Below are 27899 nucleotides of genomic sequence, written 5' to 3'. Positions count from 1 at the left end.
AAATTTCAAAATGGGCGTGGCTCCGGCCTTTTTCATTTAATTCGTCTAGAATACTTTTAAGGCCATAAGTCGAACAAAAATGTACCAATCCTTGGGAAATTTGGTAGGTATAGATTCTATGACGATAACAGTTTTCTCTGAAAATGGGCGAGGTTGGTTGAAGCCACGCCCAGTTTTTATACACAGTCGACCGTCTGTCCTTCCGCTCGGCCGTTAACACGATAACTTGAGCAAGAATCGATATATCTTTACTAAACTTAGTGCACTTACTTATCTGAACTCACTTTATCTTGGTATAAAAAATGACCGAAATCCGACTATGACCGCGCCCACTTTTTCGATATCGAAAATTCCGAAAAATGAAAAAATACCATAATTCTGTACCAAATATGAAAAAAGAGATGAAACATGGTAATTGGATTGGTTTATTGACACAAAATATAACTTAAGAAAAAACTTTGTAAAATGGGTGTGACATGGTAGTTGTCATTAAGAAGAAGAAAATGAAAAAAGTTCTGCAGGGCGAAATCAAAAGCCCTTTGGAATCTTGGCAGGAATACTGTTCGTGGTATGACATATATAAATAAATTAGCGGTACCCGACAGATGATGTTCTTGGTCACCCTGGTCCACATTTTGGTCGATATCTCGAAAATGGCTTCACATATACAACTAAGGGCCACTCCCTTTTAAAATACTCTTTAATACCTTCCATTTGAAACCCATGTCATACAAACACATTCCAGGGTTACCCTAGGTTCATTTTGCTAAATTGTGATTTTCCCTTATTTTGTGTCCAAAGCTCTCAGCTGAATATGTAATGTTCGGTTACACCCGAACTTAACCTTCCTTACTTGTTTTGTTTTAAACCCCGTGGCCTCAGCAATACGTTCAAAATTTCAAGCTTCTAGTTTTAGTTTTTCTTATTATCTCCACCACAGCGGGCCCAAGTGGAATGGTTGCTGCTTTAGTGTCACGGTGCACTGAACTAAGTGTAAGGTTTCAAGTTTCTATCTCAATCAGATGTTACTCAAAAACCGATCGCAAGCCTCCAAATGTTCTAAATGAATTTTCTAGATATCTTTAAATATCTTGATCATCTAGAATTTTTTAATCCTAAATATTTGAACCTTAAAGAGCCCTAAGCTGTTCAAAGTTTCAGGTCTCTAGGTTATTAGGAAGCTCCATAAAACTCGAAGGCAAAATTTCCGAATTTGGATGATTTTTCTAATTTTCGACATTCCTGCGTCACGCAGTGAAAACGTCTTCGAGGCTGCTTCCAGGTCCATTATGTTTCTCGGCGCGCAGGTATGAGGCGTTAACGAATTCGGCCAAGTTGAAAAACTTCCTAGATTTTCCATAAAGAACCCTCACTAGGGTGGGTTACCCCTTTATCCCGAAAATCTAAATCCCCAAATCAAAATACCATAATCAAAATCCCCAACACGAAATCTCCATTTTATGCATGAAAGCATTCAAATTAGGTTTAAAATCGCGGCGATAGTTATATTTATTCTATTTCCAAATTAACACTTCAATATTGATGATTTCACAAATATTTAATGAGCACATTAAAGAAAATACAGTGCAACGCAATAACTTATAAATACAATTAATATAGTATTTACATAACAAAAAAATTCAAAATTCATTGCATTGCAGATACACACCGGCACACTTTTTTGTTTTTACAAATTATAAATACATATGTACATATATTTTTATGTATAAATTAGGCAAGGTGCACACGAAGCTACTTTCAGACGTCGCTACGAAAAGCAAACAATTATTGAAAAAAAATAAAAAATTAAATTTCTTCAGCTACATATATCCGTCCCCGAAACCAAAGGAAAATAGGTATTAAACGTTGTTTGCATCCCCGTGCCTTTGTAAATTATGAAAGGCAATAACCAAGCTGTTCTGGTGTTTAATACTCTTTTTCGCTTTGTTAATATATGTACCTTTCACGCACTTTTATTAACTAAAGTAACATTTTTTAACTAATTACACAAATTTGCATACAAAAAATGTAAACAATCATCTTGTTCTTCCTTTTTTCAAGCGAACGTAAGCTCAGCGACCAACATTGCTGTACGCTTGGCTACACGAAGATCCTTTTTTCAATTATTTTGAGAACTTTTGCAATTTACTTTCGTTTCCTTCCATTCAATGGCTATATTAATGATATTATGCTAATTTTGCGATATTTTCTCCTTGTCGGTTCACTACGAGATCTAGGTTTTTCATTTAAATTTTTTAATATTTTTTCACAGTATTTTTAATAATGAATTCATAAAAAAATTAAATAAATAGAAAATAAAATTTAAATCAGTGATCTGGCATTAAACCGACGACTTTGTCCATAGTGTACCTATACAAGTGTTTCAACTAAGCGATAAACGTCAAAACTTCAAATAGCCTCGCTCACCTGATGCAAATCTTGTTGCATTTTTGGTACGTAAGAGTACATCAAGCTGAGTTGCGTTTGATAGTTTAATAAAACTTTGTAGTATTTACAGATGAAATAGTTGCATATATTTCCGCGGAAATAAGAATACTAGAAGATTTGTAGCCTGCAACAATGCGGAAACATACGGAAAGCTAAATTTATTTAAATAAGTGTCAAAATATAAAGCGCCATACGTGCAACATGGAAAATTTTCACTTCTAAGGCTGTTTACACAAATGCATAGGGCCAAAATTACATAAACGCTTTGGCCGCTTCAATGCAAAGATAACGTACGGCGTTTCATTGTTTTTCGTATGGAGTTGTCAAAGCGTAGGCACGCAACCAAAGCATTTATGTACATTTTTCGATACTTCGCCCGACAGATGAATTAATGAATGCAACACAATCAAAGCGTCTGTGTAAATCCGCCTTAATTTGTGTAGCTGTGAAAGTCTCCTGCAAATAAAATGGTTCTGTAAGTGCAAACAAATCAAACTCCTACATGACACTACTTTATTTTCTATGTATTTTTCTTGTATTTTCTCTTTTATTTTTAGTCGAGGGAGCCAATAAGGTTTCAGTACAGGTGTAAGTGTGTGAACTATATTTAAAAAAACTAACGAAATGCAAGAAAAATACAACGTAGTTCATTAAAAACAAACAAGCCAGTTTGTTTTTCGATAGGGTTTTTTGACATTAGGCCGTTTTTTTCTTTATTTTTTCTGACAAATGAAACTTTTGCTTTTAGTTTCAAAATTTTGTGCATGAAAACACAACTAAATTCAAAGTGTAAATTGTGTGTGCAAATGAGTTTTCAATAAGTGTACATTTTTCAGTATTTCATAGTTAAAGAATTGACCTCCAGATTCTTGTGTTACACAAATATAGTAAACTTGGGCACAGAAATTCAAATTAAAAAGTTTTTCACAATAATTTGAAAAACTACGTTTTCTTTGCTTTTTACAGGTTCTTGTATTACAAAAATATAATGAACTTGCGTAAAGAAATCCTAGAAAATATTTTACAGATATACTTTGTTGTTGAGTTTAAAAAGTGTTTCACAATAATTGAAAAACTACGTTTTCTATGCTTTTTACTCTTAGGAGTAACCTCATGTATTAAATAAAATTTTTAAAGAAAATCAATAACTCTGAACTGAACAATTTTCGCTATGATATAAAATTAAAATGTTGTGGAACAGGAGCAACACTTTTGTGACTACGTAAACCCTGTTTCAATCTTTTACGTCTCTGCACAGAACCCTATTGGACCGTTTTCAACCGAAACAACAATGGCAACCCAGATTTTCCCGTTATGCTCACTTAAGCGAGTGCCTGTCAGAAAGAAGTCAACACACTTGTCCTTGTACACTATGACTTTTGCACGGTAGTTGAAGACCTAAGCCTCTGTGCCACTGATGTACATAAGAAGTTGTTGTCAAACTCGCAATATAACATTGACATCGTTAGAACAGAAAGAAGATATGAAAACACAATGCAAATAGAACGTGTACCGTTAGGTTATTCCCCATCATTTTACTTTATGCTTATATATTTTAACATACTTACATATATATAAATGCGTAATTATGTTTATACGCGTCAGAACTTTTATTTATGATTTAATTAAAAATTTTGTGATTTTGTGTTCGAGGTTTTTTGATATTTCCTCAAAAAAGGTTTGGGGATTTAGCCCCAAAAAAGTGCGGGGATTTTGTGTTGAGGATTTTGGTTATGGGATTTGAAATTTGGGGATTATGTATTTGGGATTTTTTTTTAGCTGGGGATTCTGTGGTTGGGGATTTGGGGGCACTCCCCACTAGGATAGGCACCTTGTCGTTGGTGAGAGGGCTTAGCCGAACTCCATAGCGCCCGACTAGGCGGAGCTGTTTAAGACTGATATCTACGCCGTTTCGCCTCATAGGAGGGCAGAGGAATGTCGGTGACCAAGAACTGCCAACCCCTTAATCCAGAGTGTTATGCGGACCGTGCCTATTGGAGAATTTGCAGCCAGGGGATAAATTCGGCTGTATTCGAACGGAGCCTTCCCGATACCGGGCCACCTCGGGAAGTATTTATGGCCTTACCACAGTAAGGGGCGCTGCTGTGGCGGACGGTTCTTTCCACGTATATAATACTGGACCGCTGAGCCCGCCTTGTCGGGCAGGTGGTCGTACGACCAAGATGAACGACTCATTACCTGATTGTAATAAGGACGATGTAAAGAGGAGGACTGAGTCGCAATCTAAGGACGACAAATACGACTCGAGGAGCGAGAGTAGTTCTGAGTCAATGAACTCCGTGTTGGAGAAGTACACGCTTGAAAACAGAGTAGAAGAGTGGAGAAGGGTGCGGAACAGAAGAAGTAAAAGAGCTCTCTCGCAGTACTTATAATAATGACTAAGAATTCTACAAGGCTTTGGAGCAGTGGTCGACCCAACAGAAGTGGAGATCGAGCGCTTGGAATGGGCACATGAGGCGGTAGAAGTAGGTCGAAGGCAGTTCAAAAGGTCTGCTGCGAGGAACCCTCGGTTCTGCAACCGGTACGAGGAGGAAGAAGCGTCGAATGGCAACGTTCGGCGAAAGGCGTTGAGCCTGCTTTCAAGAGGCAGAAATGACCCAGTCCTAGAGCCGCGAGGCAGGGCAGTCGCATAGACAAGACAAGTAGGCCCAAAGCTGTAAGAGAGATGGGCCCCAATAGCGAGGTAGCAACTACCTCGAAAGATGCGAGTCAGAGGGAAGTTCCAACTACGGAAGTAGGAGATAAGCCAAAAGGAGATAACACTAAGACTCCGGCTTTCTCGGAGGTGCTAAAGGGAGTTAGCGCTAAGACTCCGGCTTTCTCGGAGGTGCCAAAGGGAGATAACACTAAGATTCCGGCTTTTCCCGAGAAGATGCGTGATGTGGCAAAGCAGTCACTGACTGTGGTGCTGGTTGATGGTAGCAGTCCTTTCGGACCCATGACTACTGAAAGGTGGAGATCTGTGGAAAGGGAACTTGTTAGCTTAATGCTTAAGATGATGCGGGAACAACCAAGTAATCCCCTTCCTACCTTTGATTCGGGGGGATGGTATAATGGTGTGAAGATGATAGCGAGCTTGCGGTGCCTGGAGCAAGTGGTTCCAAACCTCCAAAGGCAAGGCACGAACGCGCGGTTTGAGGTGGTGGATAAAGCGCTAATCCCCACGGTACCAAAAGTTAAGGTGTTGATACCATGCGCGATTAAATCGGAGGATACAGTGCGACTTCTGCAGAATCAGAATCCGAACATACCGGCACAGGATTGGAAGGTACTTACTGTATCTCGGCGTACCGAGGATGGTCAGTTCTACATCTTCCAAATAAACAAGCAGGCGGAGGATATTTTGTACACGCAGCTTGGCAAAATGTCCTTTGACACTGACAAAATTTACATGCGACTCAGGAAAAGAAGTCCCGAGGATAAAAAGCCTAACACGCTAGAGGTGGGCGAAGTCGAAAAGGACCTCAAAAACCTAAGGGAGAAAGACAGATGGGGGTCCTGGACGTGACCACGAAGGTGTTAGGAGAGGACCAACCACCAAATGGTGCTGTGACTCGCACAGAGGAACATCCGGCACAACAGTTATGAGAGGCTGAAGGGGGCCTCGAATACTCTAAACCAAAAGGGCAAGGGGAGGACGACGACGCGCCGGGCCCAGACGGTATATCTCCGGCCAAGCTACAAGTTTCAAGTATGGCAGTCGTGGAATGGCTTAAAATAATATTCGATGGGTGCATAAGGCTGAATCATGTACCGCACTCTTGGAGAACTGCTCGTGTAGCTTTCCTACCAAAGGCGGGGAAGATCGGTCACGTGTATCCCAAAGACTATAGACCAATTAGCTTAACATCATTTCTGCTCAAAACCATTTAAAGACGCTGATAGATGTATACATAAACGAGGATGAAAAGCTGCTCTCCACAACACAGCATGCGTACACCAAAGGCAAGTCGGTAGACACCGCATTGCATAGGGTGGTAATAAGCATAGAGAAATCCCTGAAATATAAGGAGTATGCTCTAGGAGTCTTCTTGGGCATTTCCGGGGCTTTCAATAATGTTTCAAAATTGGCGATTATGGATGGTCTTAATTACATTAAAGTACATCCTGCCTTAATCAGATGGATCGGCTGCGTGTTAAATTGCAGAAAGATTACATTACAATGGGGATTGTACGAGACCACGAAATCAGTGGAGAGGGGCTCGCCGCAGGGAGGGGTGCTATCACCTCTGCTGTGGACGCTGGTCATCAACCAACTGCTCAGGCGATTCGATGAGGGACCCGTAAAACTTACGGCTTACGCAGATGACGTGGCAATTGTCATAAGTGGAAAGTGCCTTGCAACGATTAGTTCTTTGATGGATCGGGCGCTTCGGGATATTCATACCTGTGCATCTAATGTCGGGTTGAAAGTCAATGCGGAGAAGACGGATATGGTCTTGTTTACAAAGAGGTACAAGGTCCCAAATTGGACCAGGCCTAAGTTAGGAGGGGTGACCTTACAGGAGAAACCTTGCACAAAATACCTAGGAATCATCCTAGACAGTAAGCTGTCATGGAAGCTCAACGTGGAGGAGAGGGTCAAGAAGGCCTCAACGGCACTCTATGTATGTAAAGGAATGCAGGGGTGTACGTGGGGCTTATCGCCCTCTCTTTCTCATTGGGTTCTTACAGCGATTGTAAGCCCTATTTTAGACTATGGAGTTCTTGTTTGGTGGAAAGCCACACAAAAAACAACATACCTCAAAAAATTAGAGGAGGTATGCAGACTATCGATGCTTAGCATTACGGAAGCCCTGAAAACAACCCCGACGGCTGCACTGTATGCCATTCTGCACATTCCTCCTGGTGGCAAAGAACAAAGCATTAGCAACCGGAGCCAGGCTCGGTGCCTCTGGTCAGCTTGAGCGCCGACCATATGGCCATAGTAGTATAGCGTCATTAATCACAAGACGAACAGACTACCTGATTCCCTATCTGCGCTTCGAGGGAGACCTTAAGGTCACAATAGAGGTGGACGGTTTGTGCAAGGGTGCGCAAATGGCGGACGAGGCGATACATGTGTACGCAGATGGTTCCAAAGTAGTGGAAGGAGTAGGGTTTGCGGTATACTGTGCTGATCCGGAAATAAGCAGATCCTACAGGCTTCCGGATTACTGTAGCGTTTTCGAAGCGGAAATATTAGCCGTAACCAAAGCAGTAGAAACCCTGGAAGAGAATAGCTTAAGATGCAACCGTGTTAACTTTTATATTGACAATGAAGCAGCAATTAAAGCAATAATCTCGCATAGCACAGCATCTAAATGCGTGTTAGAGTGTAAGCAGTCTCTGGAGAGAATCGGGACAGGGAGAAGCATACATCTATATTGGGTCCCAGGGCATATGGGAATAGATGGAAATGAAAAACCGGACGAACTAGCTAAAAAGGGCGCATGACTTGAAGCTTGCTCCGTAGACGTCCCAATTAGACTGGGCGAGATCAAGCGAAGTCGAGAGGTGCACATGATCTACCAAGCGGGAAAGGCGTGGGTTCAAGCGCGGGGCTGTAAAGTGTCGAAGATTATCTGTAGGTCTTACAACCTTAGACTAACAAAGTTGCTTCTATCATTAAAAAGAGAGGACTGTAGAGCCATGACGGGTATTCTGACTGGATACTGCCTTCTGGCGTCACATGCCTTTAAATTTGGCTTGGTCAGTGATAGCAGATGTAGGAAGTGCGGGTTGGAGGAGGAAACGGTCGAGCACGTTCTATGCTCGTGCCCTGCACTTGCCAGGCTAAGACTAGTGTTGGGAACTATCGAATGAAAACTATCGAGTTATTCGATAGTTCACTAATTTTCATTCATTCGATAGTCATTTGAAATTCGTTCATTACTATTTTTTCGAATTACTAGTTTTAGGTATGAATGATTCGTTCACTACTATTTTTTCGAGTTACTAGTTTTAGGTATGAATGATTCGGTCATTACTATTTTTTCGAATTACTAGTTTTAGGTATGAATGATTCGTTCACTACTATTTTTTCGAGTTACTAGTTTTATGTATGAACGATTCGTTCATTACTATTTTATCGAACTACTAGTTTTTGGTGTGAATGATTCGCTCATTACTATTTCTTCGAATCGTTCGTTCTATTTAAATTTTTGCTGTGCATATATCAGTGTTAAAAAGATATTAAAATAAATTTAGCATACGTCAACCTAATCGACAAACGTTTTAAGAGTGGTAATTATTAAATATTTTTAACTGAGGAAGTGATTTTAACGATTTAATTTGTGTAGATATTTATAATGCGGCCTGGATTGAAGAGATCTTCCGTTTGGGAGTTTTTTACCAAAAATGGCAATGAAGTTAAATGCCATATATGCAAAAGAATTTTTAAATTTTCTGGCAACACATCAAATTTAAATGACCATCTACGCCGTAAGCATCCGTCTTCCTCAGAACATAGGAATCTAACTTCAGGAGAAATAGTGCCAGTAATTTCAGAAGAGGAACGTAGTTCCACTTCCCTTTCGTCAACTACTGCAGAGAGTGCAGCGCGCAGTTCGTTAACAGTATCTACCGAAGACATTTCCAATAGTGGATGTTTGAGAAGGACTGTTCAAACAAAATTATTTGTTACCAGCACACGTTCTGAGCTCTCAGAGCAAGAAAAAAATAATATTGATAAATCTCTTTTAAAGATGATTACAAAAGACTTGCAGCCGCTTTCCATCGTTGACAATGTAGGATTTGTAGAATATACAAAAAAGCTTCAGCCATTATATTCCTTGCCAAACAGAAAAGTTTTATCAAATACAATGCTACCTTTTAAATACAATGAAGTAAGAAAGAAACTGCATGACTTGCTCAACATTGTAACACATATTTCAGTTACAACTGATATGTGGACTTCTGATAGTCAAACATCTTTTTTGTCAGTTACTAGTCATTTCGTTCGGGATAACAAAATGATTTCTGCAGTTTTATCAACAAAGGAAATTTTAGGAAATCATACCTCCCAAAATATAGCTACAGAATTGAAGTTAATATTTGATGAGTGGTGCGTTTTTGACAAAATAGTTACTGTAGTAAGTGATAACGGAGCTAATATTAAAAAGGCTATAATTGAAATGCTACAGAAGCACCACCACCCATGTGTAGCGCATACATTAAATTTATGTGTAATTGATGCCATCAAAGCTGTTCCACAAGTTACTGTGCTCATAAACAAGTGTCGGGCCATAGTCACTTACTTTAACCATAGTTCTCAAGCGACGGAAAAATTAAAAAATATGCAAAAGCAAATGGGCGTTACTGAACTGAGGTTAAAACAAGATGTCCCTACCCGGTGGAATTCCACCCTTATAATGATGGAGCGCATATGCTTGGTAAAAGAACCACTCTCTGCCATAATAACTTCTTTACCAAATGCTCCTGATTTCCTCAATTCATCAGAATGGGAAACATTGTTGGACTACACTGATCTTTTCAAGCCCGTAGAGGCCATGACAATCGAATTGTCAGGAGAAAATTATCCCACGATGTCACTGGTAGTGCCCCTAATCAGAGGTCTTCAATACGCAGTACGAAATCGCAAAATGAAAACTGTAGAGGGAGAAAGTTTGAAGAGCAGATTGTTAGAGGTGGTTTGGAGACGATTAGGGCAGTTGGAGTCTGACAAAATGTGCGCCAAATCAACATTCCTAGATCCCAGGTTTAAAAAAATTGCGTTCGGTAATGAAATTAATGCAAATAATACAACAAAATGGCTAGTGGAAGAAGTAACTTCCCTAATACGGCAACAAAACACAAGTGTTTCTACCAACACCCCAAGAGAAGTATCGGTCGATAAATGCGAAGTATCTCTCTGGGACCTTCTCGATGAAAAAGTTGCTGAAGCAAAAACAATTTGTCAAAACGCGCCCAATGTGAATGCAAATATTCAGTTGGAGCAATATCTAAGGCAAAATTTTGTTGATCGCTCAAATAATCCCCTAGACTATTGGAATCGTAGCCAGTCAACATTTCCGTAACTATATATGCTTTCGAAAAAATATTTATGTATACCCGCAACATCGGTTCCGTCAGAACGAGTTTTCTCGAAAGCAGGGCAAATAATTAACGACAGGAGAAACCGACTTAAAGGAGATAAACTAGATATGATAATATTTTTGAACAGCAATTTAAACATTGAAGGTATTTTTCATGTCAACTCGATGTACATACTTGTATTATTTACTTTACAATCAATTTTTTTAGGGGTTTAATAACACAATCAGTTGCCATCTCTGCGGCGAAAATTTAATATAGACCCTCATGCACTATCCGATTTTGGCTAGAACAACTATAGCGACTTTTAGTATTTAAGTGCTTGAAATATTTGTTTTATGTTTCTTTTATAAGTGAAATTTAATGTGCAATTTTTATATTAATTAAATGTGACCTGAATTTTGAAAAAAAAAAAAACAGTAGCTTATGTATAAGTTAAGGCAATCAATAATGCCTCTGAAACATATTTGAATAATACAGATAAAAATCCATTTTAAGTAACCTTCTTTCCTGTTGTTGTTGTTGTTGTAGAGGCATAAAATCTCCCCACAGGTTTGGGGGAGATCAAAAAACTCTGTGGGTTGCGAACCAAGGTCATTTGCATATCATTCATGCGCTTTGCATAACATGTAACAAAGGCATTTAAATTGAATATTTTCATTATTTACTTCAAACACAATTTACACCATTTTAGTCATATTTAACGTTTTTGTTACGTTCCAATATAGCGTGATACAAATACGGATAGAAATTTAACATACAAATGCAACAACAAATTGATCCATATGGTTCACATTGTTGCAGGGATGCACCTTAACGTTAAGCTAATCGTTTATCAAAAAATTTCCACCGTTTCCGTTGAAACACTTCGAAATATTATCGATAAAGAAATTATCAAGATAAATTGTATCTCGTTTTTAACCGAAACGAAAAGCTTTCGTTAACGTTAAAAACGTTAACAAAACGTGATACTTTATGTTTGAATTGTGCTGGCAACGCTATAGCCATGGTGAAGCCGTAAGGTGGCAACAACGAGCGCACATACACACACAAACTCTATGTAATTTGTTTGTGTAATTCGTTGGTGGTAATGTCAAAAATACTCTGAGAAATGTTTGTACTGTCAAAATTCATGAGAAAAGTTGCAATCAGCTTGGCCAATGCTTTCACCTTTAATGACTCCGCCATCAATCAGCTTTGCCAGCATAGTTTGAAATTAATAATCAACATAAACGATTTGATTTCGTTTGGATATGGCAGAAAACGAAACGAAATCATTTCGTTAATTTGACGATCTTAACGTTAATAAACGAAACGAAGTCATTTTGATTATCGTAACGAAATGATATCGTTTCGTTGGTTAAGCATGCCTGCATTGTTGTCGCATTGGCATGTTAAATCTCTAGCCGTATCTGGATCACGTTTCATTGGAACACGACGTTTTTTGTCTTATATAGGTTTGTTCTTTAGCTACCCCGAGGGGTAACTAAAACAGCTTCTGGCAAGCTAAAGAATAAATCAAATGAATGAATGAATGAATGAAAAAATTCGTTCGATAGTTAAAATCATTCAGTAACTAACTATCGATAGTTGAATTCATTCGACAGTTCCCAACACTAGCTAAGACTCCAGCTATTAGGAGTGATACAGCTGTCAGATCTAGAAGCAGCATGTAGCTTAAGTCCTAGGAAGCTTCTAGTATTTGCCAAGAGGACGGAGTTATTTTATAACATAGGTCCTGGTTTTTGATAGGGGTTTTCAGTTTAATCGTTAAAACAATCTTCTGGTAACACTACGGACTCATTCAGTCTATGTGAAGTCCTCATGGACCGGCCAGTTCAACCTAACCTAACCTTCCATAAAGAAACTGATCTTCCTTCCCTCTAATATGTCAAACTACATATGTACATGCTGCAAACAGGCTTGCAACCCCTATATTACCATATGCTTCGCCTGCATATGAGCAAATCCCAAAAACGTTTACTTTTTTCGATACTCGGGTTTTACACAACGGCAAGAAACTTAAGACCAGAAAAAAGTACGAGGACATTAAGTTTGACCTTTTGGCTATCCAATCTGAATCGGAGATTCTAAAAGTATGAGCCATATATGTAATACTCCTATATTACTACAAAAAGCCAGGTACATTCCCAAACATCAGAGTGCCGATATATTGCTGTTTAAACGTTTTTGTTTTTGTATTCAATAATCAAATGTACCTAAATTTCAATTTTTTCTTGTCACACTTATGCTGCTACAATCACAAACATTTTATAGGCCGTCTTGTTTTGATTTCGAATTCAAAACACATTGCGAGCATTTTCTATTAACAATATAGGAGTATTACATACATATATGGTAAGAGCAAAATTAATATGCCCCTCCAATACTCAAAACTCATTATGTAATAATAAAGGTGATGTCAACAACATAACCTCACTTTTTCGGCAATTCTAAATGCAGTATTTACGTGTATTTCAAAAGTAATAAATTTTGGTTTGTTTAATCTTTCGTACAAATTCTTCAAATAAATTAGTTTTATTGTTGTTTGTTTAATGGCGTGTTCAGTTTATACTTATATTTTGTTCAACGAAGAACTTTACAAAAACAAATCTACATGGCACACAAATCAATATAGAGACAGAATGTCTCAATTGTGTTGTTAGTGTAGAAATGAGAAAACCTGAATTAAGCATGAAAACAAATACCAGCAGGATGGCCTAGTGGTTAAAGGCTACTGCAGTTTCACCATGTGATTCACGGTTCGAATCCCGGTGAAACCTTTGATAACATTACAAAATTACCTGATGATGATTACGTTGGCGGTTTTCGAAATGGTCCATCACAATATGCCAGTAAATGTTTCTTTCTTTTCAGTTTCTCTTAGAAGAAACATAATAATTGAAATTCAATTATTATAAGCCGGTGTTAAGCTCATGAATTCTTAAAATAAATTAGTTTTCTGCAAAATTTTGGCTATATTCTGTTAGGGAATACAAAGTTACGTAAATCAATTATTAAATTAAATTAAAATTCTAGTAACGGCTTACACTGAAAGAAAAAGACTGGTAAAATAAACCGAAATACGGGTCAATTCAACCGAAATTTCTGTCAGTTTTTATCCATCGCAACAAGATGTTGAATCAACTGCGCACAAATCGTAGATTCGTAATTGACCGTTTTAGTAGTCAAATGAACAAAAAAAGTTGTTGCGACAGCTTTGTATGAAAGTACCTATGTTGCCATATAAATAATTCCATTCAATTCATGGCAGTACACTCGGAGTGCTTGCCGAACACTGCCGAGGAGCGACTCGGCTTAGAAAGTTTTTCTTCTAATTGAAAAAGCTTGTTTCTAAAATTTTGATGTTGCTTTTCCCGGGGTGTGAACCCAGGGTCTTCGGTGTGGTAGGTGGAGCACGCTACCATCTCACCACGGCGGCCGCATATAAATACGTATATATGTGAATACATAAATACGCATGCTTGCTACATAATATGAATATAGAAATGAAAATAGTAGTCACAAAACTGATTCAAATTCTTTCAGTTGCAGCTCAGCTCATTCTCAATTTCTTCTCTCGCATGTACTTGCCACACTTGATTGTTTCGAACAAAACTTGTAGTATAAATGTTTGACGTAACATTTTAAGAAGAGAACTTATAGAAAGAACGTAAAGAATCAAATCGCGGGAAGGTAATTCATCACTGGAGTAACTTTACATTTAATTCGGCAAGTTTAATTCTCGTATCACTTTATTTTGAAACGATTCCAAAACAGCTTTTATGCTGTCGAAAACATCAACATTAAAAAAGGATATTTTAAATTATCTTATTAGATTCGTTAGCGTGAGTGAAAATTCGTAAAAACTTGAACAAAATGTTACTAACTTTGGGAAAATCCTCTTCGTTCAAGCAAAACTTTTGCAACAAGAGGGCGCAATTTTGCATTTCGCTTGGACGAGAAGTTGCAAAATTGTACCCATAAATAGGTGTCCCGGTATCTCATAATTTTTTGCACAGTAAATTCGAAAAGGGTTTTTTCGTTTTGTATTGATAACTGAAAACCTAGTTTTTTTATTGTTTTCCCATTTTGTGTGTTTTTTCGATTTGATGGCTTTGTTATTTTGGTGTTTTTTTTTAACAAGTGGCACCATCGTCATAAGTATAAAGTAGAGAGCGCAGTGAGCGTAAAATTCTCTTTGAAATTTGCTCATGTATTGACAGTTGATCGTCGTCGAAATGACCTGTAAAGCGGCAGTTACCCACCGGCGTGTGCCGTACGTACGGACGTTTTTGTCGTACGAAACACGTTTGACCGAACCCTCAAACCCATAGGAATCAATGAGTGCGTCTGTGCACGTGTATATGTACATATTGGCTGTGACAGAATGACATTTTTCATATAGATGCGTTTAACACAAGCTTATGCATTGCAATAACATCGCCACAATCAACCAAGATGTTGCGTTTATAAATATGAAGGAACTACAGACTTGGCAATTGAATTTTATTACGCCTTGCCCATTCACATACAAAATTTCGCGAAGCACTGTTATAAACAATCTCCCTGTACAACAAAAATACTTGCTAACATATTTTGTGTCGTAATCGATTGTTATATTGCAGTTTTTAATTGCGAAAAATGTTAGAAAATTTACCAACCAGCGGGAAAAATAATTTCACTTGCAAAGTGTGCCAACACCCTTAGCCAAAGCAAATGTCAAATTCTTCTTCTTATGTTTTGCTTGGAACAAAATATGGGAGATGGCTACTTTTCAGTATCAGATGGCGCCAGTGTCGCTCATTCTACCGTTCTCCATAATACTAGGTACAAACACACGCCATATTGCCAATTTATACCATTTGGGCAATTTATTACGCAATTTATCATATAATAAATTGTAATAACAAATTGCCAATTTAAAAAAAATTGCGTAATAAATTGTTTCAAACTGTAAATACAACCTTGTAAAGTGTGTTTATTGAGTAGATTTAAACGTCAGCTGCGCATGGCTCAACTATATGGTTGGCTCATCTCATCAGCTGATATTTTTTTTTCATTTCACTGGAGTAGGAATTGTCAAAAGAGGATGGTAAACTCAAAATGAAACCAAAACATTGAACACATTATCTTACAACACACAAAAATTTTAAAGTTTTATGTTTTCATTCCATTCCATTCACCTAATTCCAACACGCACATTTTGACATTCTGAACACAGGTATGTTGTTGCTGTAGAGATGAGCCAACCGGCCATCAAATTACTATTGTGTAAGCTAAATTGAGTTGTATGAACACCACTCAATTTGAATTGATATTGCCTCAATTTATTTTTCTGTTTGAACATAGCATAAAAATACGTGCAATCTACTCGTAATGCATAAGCTTGTGTTAAACTCATTTATATGAAAAACTGCTTATGTGTCGGAACTATAACATATTTGTGTGTGTATTGTTTACAGCAAAGCACTGTTGCCATTGACCAGCTTGCGTGTATGCTTATGCAAACATCAACTTTTGGAAATACAATTTTTCATGGTGCAAATGGCAGAAACAAATATTGAATAAGAATTTCTAGTTCATTTATTTGTAACCTCTAATTTTATATAATAATTTTAGGATATTTCAACAAAATTTTAAACAGTCATTAGGCCTTTTTGTATAATAACTGCAATTGGTTTAAACATAGCACACAAAATATTTAATAGGCCACTCTATCTTGTGAGAGAGCGATCAGCTGACACGTTCTTACGGAAAAAATTGAAATTGTTTTGATTTCTACGTTCCGGGCTACGTACTTACGTGCGTTGTGTGGGTTTTTTATTCAACCGTTTTAAAAAATGAAGGTATCACTGTGACACAATTGCAGATCGTAAAATTGCTTGTGTTGTTTTTTTTAAGCCACCACAAGACACAGCAAGTAGAATTGAAACTGCCCCTACCCAAAAGTTCGACCCAAAGGGGTGGAGGGGGGGGGGGGGGGGGAGGGGAGGGACATCAGAATTCGTTTTAGAGGTATGGTTCCTTCGGCAAAGTTTCTTATTTTGATCCCTAGAATACGAATTTCACAGAGCAATGAGCGATTTTTAAATCGACCCGCCCTATTTCACACTCATAAGTTATGCGGCAGTTACTCACGAACGTACGTACCAAAAACGTGTCAGCTGACACGACCTATCTTATGAGTGTGCAATGTAAACGAAACTCACCGACGTGCAACGCCAGTACGTACGTAGCCCGGAACGTAGAAATCAAAACAATTTTGTTTTTTTTCCCCAAGAACGTGTCAGCTGATCCTCTCTCACTAGACAGAGTTGCCTAGTAAACTTATGTGCGCTAATTTTTGACCGTTTGCAGTTTTATGCAAAAACACCTAACTAAAGTTTGAAAACCTATGAAAATAATTCGAAATAATTATGTAAAAGTGAGGATTATAAATATGTAATCTATTTATATTTATTTAATATTAATTCCAGCCTTTTACAACATCAAAAATTAAATTGGAAAAAGTTGATGTTTCCATAAGCATGCATGCAAAATGGTCAATAGCAACAGTGCTTATCTGTAAACAATACACACACAAATATGTTATGCACATGTACACAGACGCACACATTGATTCCTACGGGCTTGAGGGTTCGGTCAAACGTGTTTCGTACGACAAACGTCCGTACGTACGGCACACGTCGGTGGGTAATTGCCGCTTTAGGTCGTGTTAGCTGACACGTTTTTTCTACGTACGTTCGTGGGTAACTGCCGCTTAAGGTCTGTTGTCTTGACAGAAAAATCAGTTAGATTGATTAGGAATCTGTCAATTTTACAAAATTTTGTTAACTTGAGAGTGACAATTTCTCTTCTGTTGAAATTACTAAACTAATTTGTTCGCTTGACAAAGAACTCGGTCGAATTAACCATAGTTCGATCAATTCCACCGAATCTCCGTTAAGTCAAGAACAACAGTACCGATTTGTTGATTTCACTAGCACCATTTCTTTGTATATAGTTATAATATTTCTAAGCGTATAGTAAAATCTACTACGATCGTAGTAGAACTCAAACGTAGTTCTGTATTGTAGACAACCCTCTTAATTTTGCATGCTGAACTTGTCAGAATAAGGGAAACGTCAACGGGATGAGAACACCTGAATATTCATTTCATCATGCTCAAAACTATCATCAATCAAAGTAGTGATACTTTTTATACTCAGTTGAGCAGAGCTCACAGAGTATATTAACTTTGATTGGATAACGGTTGGTTGTACACGTATAAAGGAATCGAGATAGATATAGACTTCCATATATCAAAATCATCAGGATCGAAAAAAAATTTTATTGAGCCATGTCCGTCCGTCCGTCCGTCTGCCCGTTAACACGATAACTTGAGTAAATTTTGAGGTATCTTGATGAAATTTGGTATGTAGGTTCCTGAGCACTCATCTCAGATCGCTATTTAAAATGAACAATATCGGACTATAACCACGCCCACTTTTTCGATATCGAAAATTTCGAAAAATCGAAAAAGTGCGATAATTCATTACCAAAGGCGGATAAAGCGATGAAGCTTGGTACATGGGTTGAACTTATGACGCAGAATAGAAAATTAGTAAAATTTTGGACAATGGGCGTGGCACCGCCCACTTTTAAAAGAAGGTAATTTAAAAGTTTTACAAGCTGTAATTTGGCAGTCGTTGAAGATATCATGATAAAATTTGGCAGGGACGTTACTCCTATTACTGTATGTATGCTTAATTAAAATTAGCAAAATCGGAGAACGACCACGCCCACTTAAAAAAAAAAATTTTTTAAGTCAAATTTTAACAAAAAATTTAATATCTTTACAGTATATAAGTAAATTATGTCAACATTCAACTCCAGTAATGATATGGTGAAACAAAATGCAAAAATAAAAGAAAATTTCAAAATGGGCGTAGCTCCGCCCTTTTTCACTTAATTTGTCTAGGATACTTTTAATGCCATAAGTCGAACAAAAATTTACCAATCCTTGTGAAATTTGATAGGGGCTTAGATTCTGGGACGATAACTTATTTCTGTGAAAAAGGGCGAAATCGGTTGAAGCCACGCCCAGTTTTTATACACAGTCGACCGTCTGTCCTTCCGCTCGGCCGTTAACACGATAACTTGAGCAAAAATCGATATATCTTTACTAAGCTCAGTTCACGTACTTATCTGAACTCACTTTATATTGGTATAAAAAATGGCCGAAATCGGACTGTGACCACGCCCACTTTTTCGATATCGAAAATTACGAAATACGAAAAAATGCCATAATTCTATATCAAATACGAAAAAAGGGATGAAACATGGTATTTGGATTAGTTTATTGACGCAAAATATAACTTTAGAAACAACTTTGTAAAATGGGTGTGACACCTACCATATTAAGTAGAATGAAATAAAAAGTTCTGCAGGGCGAAATAAAAAACCCTTGAAATCTTGGCAAGAATACTGTTCGTAGTATTATATATATAAATAAATTAGCGGTATCCAACATATGATGTTCTGGGTCACCCTGGTCGATATCTGGAAAACGCTTCACATATAAAACTACCACCACTCCCTTTTAAAAGCCTCATTAATACCTTTAATTTGATACCCATATCGTACAAACACATTCTAGAGTCACCCCTGGTCCACCTTTATGGCGATATCTCGAAAAGGCGTCCACCTATAGAACTAAGCCCCACGTCCTTTCAAAATACTCATTAACACCTTTCATTTGATACCCATATCGTACAAACGCATTATAGAGTCACACTTGGTCCACCTTTATGCCGATATCTCGAAAAGGCGACCACCTATACAACTACCACCACTCCTTTTACAACCCTCATTAATACCTTTAATTTGATACCCATATCGTACAAACACATTCTAGAGTCACCCCTGGTCCACCTTTATGGCGATATCTCGAAAAGGCGTCCACCTATAGAACTAAGCCCCGCGCCCTTTTAAAATACTCATTAACACCTTACGTTTGATACCCATATTGTTCAAACGCATTCTAGAGTCACCCCTGGTCCACCTTTATGGCGATATCTCGAAAAGGCGTCCACCTATAGAACTAAGGCCCACGCCCTTTTAAAATACTCATTAACACCTTTCATTTGATACCCATATCGTACAAACAAATTCTAGAGTCAGGCCTGGTCCACCTTTATGGCGTCCATCTATAGAACTATGGCCCACTTTCTCTTAAAATACTCTTTAATACCTTCCATTTGATACACATGGCATACCAGCACATTCCAGGGTTACCCTAGGTTCTTTTTAGAACTTGGTGATTTTCCCTTACTTTGCCTCCACAGCTCTCAACTGAGTATGTTATGTTCGGTTACATCCGAAATTAGGCTTCCTTACTTGTTTTTTGTCATTTTCAATATTGACAGTTTTTAAGCTATTGCCTAGATTTTATCGCGGGCTTGGCGACTAAATCAAAATAAACCGTAACGGATTTTTGTCAAAAAAGATCCGAAAAGGCTCCAAAAGGTTCGAAAAGATTCGTAAAGGTTCGGTGTTAGCAACAGGCCAAATACATAAAATTGGATCTCTATCATAAACAGCGGTGGGCACCACTACATTTACACGGTTACCAAATTGCATGGCGCAACGATACAAGGTGGCAGCATGGGACAGCTGATTTAAAACTTTTTTTATTTGATTTGATACATCAAATTACGGCAGTACGATTTTGACATTTGTCCATCGAATTTACAAAAACAAAGTACATGAAATTTTTATTTATATTTGTAGGTATGTCACCATGCTGCCACCTTGTATCGTTCCGCTATGCCAAATTGAGAATATGTTAGTAAACACGAACGCGTAGCGAGCACGAAAGTAAAATCAATTATTTATTTAGTTTGATTTCAATGCTTGAACGTGAACACGTCTCACGCGCACTCTTTGATACTCTGTTATAAGCGCGCGTGCGACACTTCTTCAATGTACGACCATCGAAATCAAACTAAAAGAGCTGTCGTTGATTTTCACGAAGTAGCCATTGTGCTATCGCTTATCGTATACATATATGCATGGCGCAACGATACAAGGTGGCAGCATGGAACAGCTGATTATAAACTTTTTTTATTTGATTTGATACATCAACTTACGGCGCAGTACGATTTTGACATTTGTCAATCGAATTTACAAAAACAAAGTACATGGAATTTTTATTTATGTTTGTAGGTATGTCACCATGCTGCCACCTTGTATCGTTCCGCTATGCTTGTAAGCGACCATATATGCATACCTACAAACATAAATAAAAATTTCATGAACTTTGTTTTTGTAAATTCGATGGACAAATGTCAAAATCGTACTGCGCCCTATTCTGATGTATCAAATCAAATAAAAAAAGCTTAAAATCAGCTGTCCCATGCTGCCACCTTGTATCGTTGCGCCATGCTTACAAGCCAACCTAATAAAACCGCACTGCGTTTTTTTAGCGCACGCAAACAACCGGCGTTTTTTGCCCTAACCCAAATAAGCATGCGTTGCGACAATGTAAAGCATGTGTGCAAACGTCAAATCTAAATGTCACGCAGAACAAAAATTGGACATCGAGTTGAGTTTTCACGCAGCAAATTCAATTTGAGTTGCTCTCATACAAGTTGTATGTGCATGAGTCATTTTTGACAGAAAATGACTTGCGTGGGTCAATATTAGGTTTGCTTGTTAGCAGGTGCTAAGCTCAGGCCCACCCCGGATCGTAAAGTTAAAGTTAAAGTGAATGTTAAAGTTAAAGCGAAAGTTAAAGTTAAAAATAAAGTTAAAGTTAAAGTGAAAGTTAAAGTTAAAGTTAAGGTTAAAGTTAAGGTTAAAGTTAAAGTTAAAGTGAATGTTAAATTTAAAGCGAAAGTTAAAGTTAAAAATAAAGTTAAAGTTAAAGTTGAAGTTAAAGTTAAAGTTAAAGTTACGGCCCGATTCTTAGCGTTACCGGTAAAATAGTACCCAGAACATTATGTAACCGAAAATCGTTACCAGTTGCTTTATTCGCGATTCTGGCCAAAGTGGTAACGCTGTCATCGCCGAAAAACTCACCAGTGTCTGTGGTGAAATTTAAAAGTTGGTTTTCTTCGCTTTACCCATGGCGGAACGATACAAGGTGGCAGCATGGGACAGCTGAATATAAACTTTTTTATATTTAATTTGATACATCAACTTCCGGCGCAGTACGATTTTGACATTTGTCCATCGAATTTGCAAAAACGAAGTACATGGAATTTTTATTTATGTTTGTAGGTATGTCACCATGCTGCCACCGTGTATGGTTCCGCCATGGCTTTACCGAAAATGTGTCACTCGTAGATACGATGCTAACGAATAAACGGGACGATGTCTATATATACATATGTGCATACATGCATACGTTTTTACATAGCTATATTGTAATATATGCTGTGAAAGTACATGGAAACAAATATGTATAGCAAGAGGCAACACTTTTTTACTATTATGTTTACTTATTTGCGCTCATAATTCTTTATTTTTCAGTATTGCCTTTTTCTAAACAACAGCTTTTGTGTGGTTACATCGATGTTACCACCTATTTTAGTGGGTAAACAATTATCCGGCTACTTTCGTGGGCAGAATACCAAAAGGGTACAAAAGTTACCACATGAAGAAAGTTGCCGTGGTGAAGAAAGTTGTTACCACATTAGAATCAGGCTGTTAAAGTTAAAATTAAAGTTAAAGTTAAAGTGAATGTTAAAGTTAAAGTGAATGTTAAAGTTAAAGCGGAAGTTAAAGTTAAAGTTAAAGATAAAGTTAAAGTTAAATTTAAAGTTAAAGTGAAAGTCAAAGTTAAAGTTAAGGTTAAAGTTAAAGTTAAATTTAAAGATAAAGTTAATGTTAAAGTTACAGTTAAAGTTAAAGTAAAAGTTAAAGTTAAAGTAAAAGTTAAAGTCAAAGGTAAAGTTAAAGTTAAAGTGAATGTTAAAGTTGAGGTTAAAGTTAAAGTTAAAGCTAAAGTCAAAGTTAAAGTGAATGTTAAAGTTAAAGTTTTTTTTTTTTTTTTTTTTTTTTTTTTTTGTGTTTCGTGGAAGGAGGAAATGCTTTATGCACTGACCGGGATATTTAAGCCTCACTGCGAGACTCCGAGTGTAGGACTCCCTTCTTCCATGAAGGCCTACCCACTAACCTCCCGCGCAAATCCCCGTACCTGGGACCGCGTTTAGCATTACTTCGGGTACGGGTGCGCGCTACGTGAGCTCTATGGCTACTCTCACGCTAATGGGCTAGGCATCCGTCTTCTCGTTTACTGGTAAGTATATGCCTCACATATGTGCTGACCGTATCCCATCTGTCTCTTCGACAGGTCATGTTATTAATGACACTGCCCGGGGATAGGTCGCCAAGTACCTCCTCTACCCTCCTTCGCTGATGGGAGAAGTGCCTGCATTCGAAGAAGGTGTGGCGTACATCGTCTATTTCCCCACAGTACAGACAGCTCGGGCTATCAACCTTACCCATTCTGTGTAGGTATTTGCGGAAGTAACCATGTCCCGTTAGAAACTGGGTCAGGTAAAAGTCTACCTCTCCGTGCGGTCGCTTCAACCATGGATCAAGTTCAGGGATTAGTTCCCTAGTCCACTTTCCTACGATGCTGTTGCTCCACTGATCTTGCCAACGTCGGATCAATTCTTCTCGCGCCTGCATGGCAACAGCAGCTCTACTTGCTTGCGATCCGTTGTCATATATTGTTTTTCTTTCCTCAACGAGAAGATATATCGGTATGGTTCCCGCAACGACCAGGACAGCTTCAGCTGATACCGTGCGGTAAGCCGAAGATATTCGCAGCGCCCCTCTGCGTTGGACCGAGGTGAGGGCGACTCGGTTCTTCCGGTATTTCATTGCGTCCGCCCAGATTTCTGCACTATATAAGAGTATAGAATCCGAGGCTGATGCAAGCAACTTCCTTGCGCATGGCTTTGGGCCACCTGTGTTTGCCATTAATCTACTCAACTGCGCTATTATGCGCGCAGCTCTTTCGCAGGTCCCTCGTATGTGATCCGAGAAGTTGAGTTTGCTGTCTAACCTCACTCCCAGATATTTCGTTGAAGCGAGTGTTTCTATTGGCTGGTCCCCAAGCATCATGTTCCTGGTAGTGGGAATACGTCTCTTTGTGAGGATGACGATCTCCGTTTTGGCTGTTGCTAACTGGAGACCGTGCTCAGCCATCCACCTATTTACATTACGCATGACCTGGTTTAATTTTAGCTGTGCCAGCTCGCAGCTTGGTGCTGTTATCACAGCTGCCACGTCGTCTGCAAATGCAACGAGGAAGGTGCTTTCTGGCATGTCTAATCGAAGAAGACTGTCGTAAGTTATATTCCAGAGATCGGGACCTAGTACCGAACCCTGGGCTGATCCACCTGTTATTTTTACCTTTTTTTGGCCGTGAGTACTTTCATATATTAGATACCTCTCTTTTAGGTAGTCCCTTAAAATTTCTAACAAATATTGCGGTACTTTGAAAGTGCTTTCTAGTGCCTCAAGCATGTCCTCCCACCTAGCTGAGTTAAAAGCGTTTTTGACGTCCAGCGTGACCAGCAACACTATAGGTCTTGCTCTGTGGCACGCTGTCTCGGCTTTCTTGACTGCGTCTATAACTTCGGCTATGGCATCTATTGTAGAGTGCCCCCTCCGAAAACCATGCTGTCTGGGCGACAGTCCTCCGGCGTCCTGTAACGCTCTGGTGAGGCGTTGCTTCAGGAGACTCTCCATCAATTTCCCTGCTGTGTCCAACATACATAGGGGACGGTAGGATGATGGAGAGTTAGGATCTCCTTTCCCTTTTGGAATGAGAACCAGTCGTGCTGTCTTCCATATGGTGGGGAAAATTCTTTCTTCGAGACATTTGTTGTACATGTGCAACATAAGTTCTGGGCAGTCGTTTGCAGCTAGTCTAATTGCCTCCGCGGGTATTCCGTCGGGCCCAGATGCTTTCCTAGGTTTCATAGTTCGCACGGCAGTTTTAAGCTCTTCTTCTTGGAATGGTTCCACGTTGCGATCTTCATGGGTAACGTACCCGCCCTCCCTAGGCAGTTGGGTGGGAAACAGGCCATCCACAATGTTCCTTATTTGGTTCTCGTCCATCAGCTGGTTTGGCGGACGGAACTTCTTCATTACTATCTTATATCCCTGCCCCCATGGGTCTCGATCCACTTCCTCGCAAAGCGCTTTCCAGCACTTAAGCTTGCTTTGCTTAATGGCAGCACTAAGAGCTTTCTTCGCTCCTTTGTACGCTTCCGACTTTTCTAGAGCCTCAGGCCTGCCGCGCGCGCGAGTTGCTAGCCTTCGCATCCTGTGGCATATTTTCCGCAGCTCCGCGATTTCGCTATTCCACCAGTATACCTGCTTTTTACCCCTCCACACTCCCCTCCGTGGCATAGAGAGGTTGCAAGCGTGGCGAAGACAGCTCATTGTCTTTTCAACCGTCTCTTCCGTCGGGCTGGAGTTGTTGATTATCCGTCGGGCATCCCCCAGTACTGATGCGGAGAACGTGGCAGAGTCGACCTTGGATGCATCCCATGCTTTTGTTCTGCGTGGCCCGTTCGGAATCTGCCTCTGACCGGGATCGTTTAGGTGGAAAGTGATGTAGTTGTGATCGCTGCCAGTCAGATCCTCTATGACTCTCCATCCAGCAGCGGTCAGCAGCAGGCTTTCTGACACTAGTGTTACATCGGGGATCGAGTATCCAAAGCCTGGCCGTCGGTATGTAGGGGTCGTACCAGTGTTAAGCACGTTCAAACCGAGCCTGGCTGCCATCTCAAGGACTAACCTTCCACGGGTGTTAGTCTGCGGCATTCCCCATTAAAGTTAAGGTTAAAGTTAAAGTTAAAGCTAAAGTCAAAGTTAAAGTTAAAGTTAAAGTTAAAGTTAAATTTAAAGTTAAGGTTAAAGTTAAAGTTAAAGTTAAGGTTAAAGTTAAAGCTAAAGTTAAAGTTAAAGGTAAAGTTAAAGTTAAAGTTAAAGCTAAAGTTAAAGTTAAAGTGAATGTTAAAGTTAAAGCGAAAGTTTAAGTTAAAAATAAAGTTAAAGTTAAAGTTAAAGTGAATGTTAAAGTTAAAGCGAAAGTTAAAGTTAAAGTTAAAAATAAAGTTAAAGTTAAAATGAAAGTTAAAGTTAAAGTCAAAGTTAAAGTTAAAGTTAAGGTTAAAGTTCAAGTTAAAATGAAAGTTAAAGTTAAAGTTAAGGTTAAAGTTAAAGTTAAAGTCAAAGTTAAAGTTAAAGTTAAAGTTAAAGTTAAAGTTAAAGTTAAATTTAAAGTTAAAGTTAAAGTTAAAGTTAAATTCAAAGTTAAAGTTAAAGTTAAGGTTAAAGTTAAAGTTAAATTTAAAGTTAAAGTTACAGTTACAGTTAAAGTTAAAGTTAAAGATAAATTTAAAGTTAAAGTTAAAGTTAAAGTGAATGTTAAAGTTAAAGTTAAAAATAAAGTTAAAGTTAAAGTTAAATTTAAAGTTAAAGTTAAAGTTAATGTTAAAGTGAATGTTAAAGTTAAAGTGAAAGTTAAAGTTGAAGCTAAAAATAAAGTTAAAGTTAAAGTTAGAGTGAAAGTTAAATATTAATTTCTCATTTATTCAATAAAAGTAAAAAATTTGTTTCCTTATCGGTCACCACGCTTAAAAAGGTTAACTTGAATTAAGAATAAAGACAAAACTTGAATTAATATTAAAGAAAACAAAATGTTGCATAAATATTATAATTGCATAAGTTGATAATATGCAATAACTTTACCGCGGCAGTCCCAGAGTGCCACACGTCCTTTTTTGGCTTATAGCCTTTTCAGGCAACTGAGTATTGAAATTTGGATTATGCATAATAGCCTATCAGGGACTAAAAACACTTGGGGCTTAAAATTCGATGTGGGCCTTTCAGTTTTGAAGATAGAGGCAGAAAAGTGGAAGCACTTGTTTGCGTAAATTTTTTTCAGGAGCATGTTTTTTTTGGGCACAGCTACAATTTTACTTTTATCACTTCATACCCGTTTGTTAATTTTTTCTCTACACCACAGTGGTATATTATCAATTGCCTCATCTTGGAATATTCACGCAAGGAAAGTTATTGATGTTTGTACATGGGGCAAATATACGAAATTTTCGCCAAAAATTGGCGATCGTCAAAAGGTGTAGACATTTTTTTGAACCAGGTTTTATTTAAAAGTAAATGAAAAGAAACACAAATTTGGTACAAAAATTAAAAAAAAAAATTTCTATGCTTTTTGACGATTGCCAATTTTTGGCGAAAATTTCGTATATTTGCCCCATGTTAGGTTAGGTTGGGTGGTAGCTTCCCTGATAGGGGAAGCTCACTTGGAAAACATGACGGTCCGTTGTGATACCACATATAATAAACTAAACTAACGGTGACGTAGATATAACTACGTAGAGAATCGTTGGGTAGCAACGATAAAGTTCCGAATGATCCCGATCTCAACCTTGGATAGCTCCTCGGGAGATCCAAGTGAGTCACGACCGAAATACTTTCGCCTAGTTGTGGCAAAAGCTGGGCAGTCAAGCATCAAGTGATTTGGTGATTCCACCTCATCAGGATGGAGTTTCCAATATATTGAGACGTACCGCATGGATACCCATGGGACAGTGCCCTGTCAAAACCCCAATGACCATTGATAGGTGAGCCTTAGTGAACCCAATTATTTCAGCAGACCTCCTGCCATCCACTTTCGGCCAGAAAGATCTTGATATCTTGCAAGACGTAGTGTGCGCCCAACGTTTGCTGAGCTGACTCGAGGTCCAGCTATGGAAGAGCAATCCACAGGTGGTTAGCGGAATCCCGAAATCCCTACAGCCATCTTCATCCGGTTCAGTTGTACCGATTCGGGCTAAGAGATCCGCTCGACAGTTACCCGGAATATCACTATGGCCCGGGACCCAGATATTTTTAATTGTAAAATAATTCGATGCAATCGCAAGTGAGGTCAGGCACTCCCAGACCACCTTCGATCGCACTGTAGTTGAGTTCAAGGCCTTTATAGCCGCTTGGCTATCAGAGTAGATGTTAATTTCCCTAACCGTAGTAGCTCTGGATAGCATTTCATCCACCGCATCCTTAATCGCAGCAACTTCCGCTTGGAATACACTGCAGTGATCAGCCAACATAAACTTGCGGGTTACATTTAGGAAGGGTTTTACAATGCTCCAATAAACTTTTTTTAAAGGTATTGAAGTTATTACTACTTTTTATGTGATTAGGAAGTTCATTGAAATATTTCAGGCCCTTATAAAATATATTTTGCTTGTCCCCTTCTGTTTTGAAAAGAGGTAATCTAAAATTATTGTTTTCTCTGATTACGTATGAATGTGATTCATTTACATATCTAAGCTTTTCGCTGAGGTATGTTGGTAATTTAC

The 27899-nt window shown here is 38.4% G+C and overlaps 1 protein-coding gene across 4 annotated transcripts in view; it reads left to right on the top strand.

Moving 5' to 3' along the window:
• Positions 1–27899, top strand: part of LOC137254583 (glutactin) — an 82462-nt gene that overhangs the window by 22257 nt on the left and 32306 nt on the right. The gene's annotated exons all lie outside the window — the stretch shown is intronic.

Source organism: Eurosta solidaginis, chromosome 5 (assembly GCF_040869045.1).
Source record: "Eurosta solidaginis isolate ZX-2024a chromosome 5, ASM4086904v1, whole genome shotgun sequence".
Classification (NCBI taxonomy): domain Eukaryota; kingdom Metazoa; phylum Arthropoda; class Insecta; order Diptera; family Tephritidae; genus Eurosta; species Eurosta solidaginis.
The sequence above is the reverse complement of the archived record's forward strand: the minus strand, read 5'-3'. Positions and strand labels throughout refer to the sequence as shown.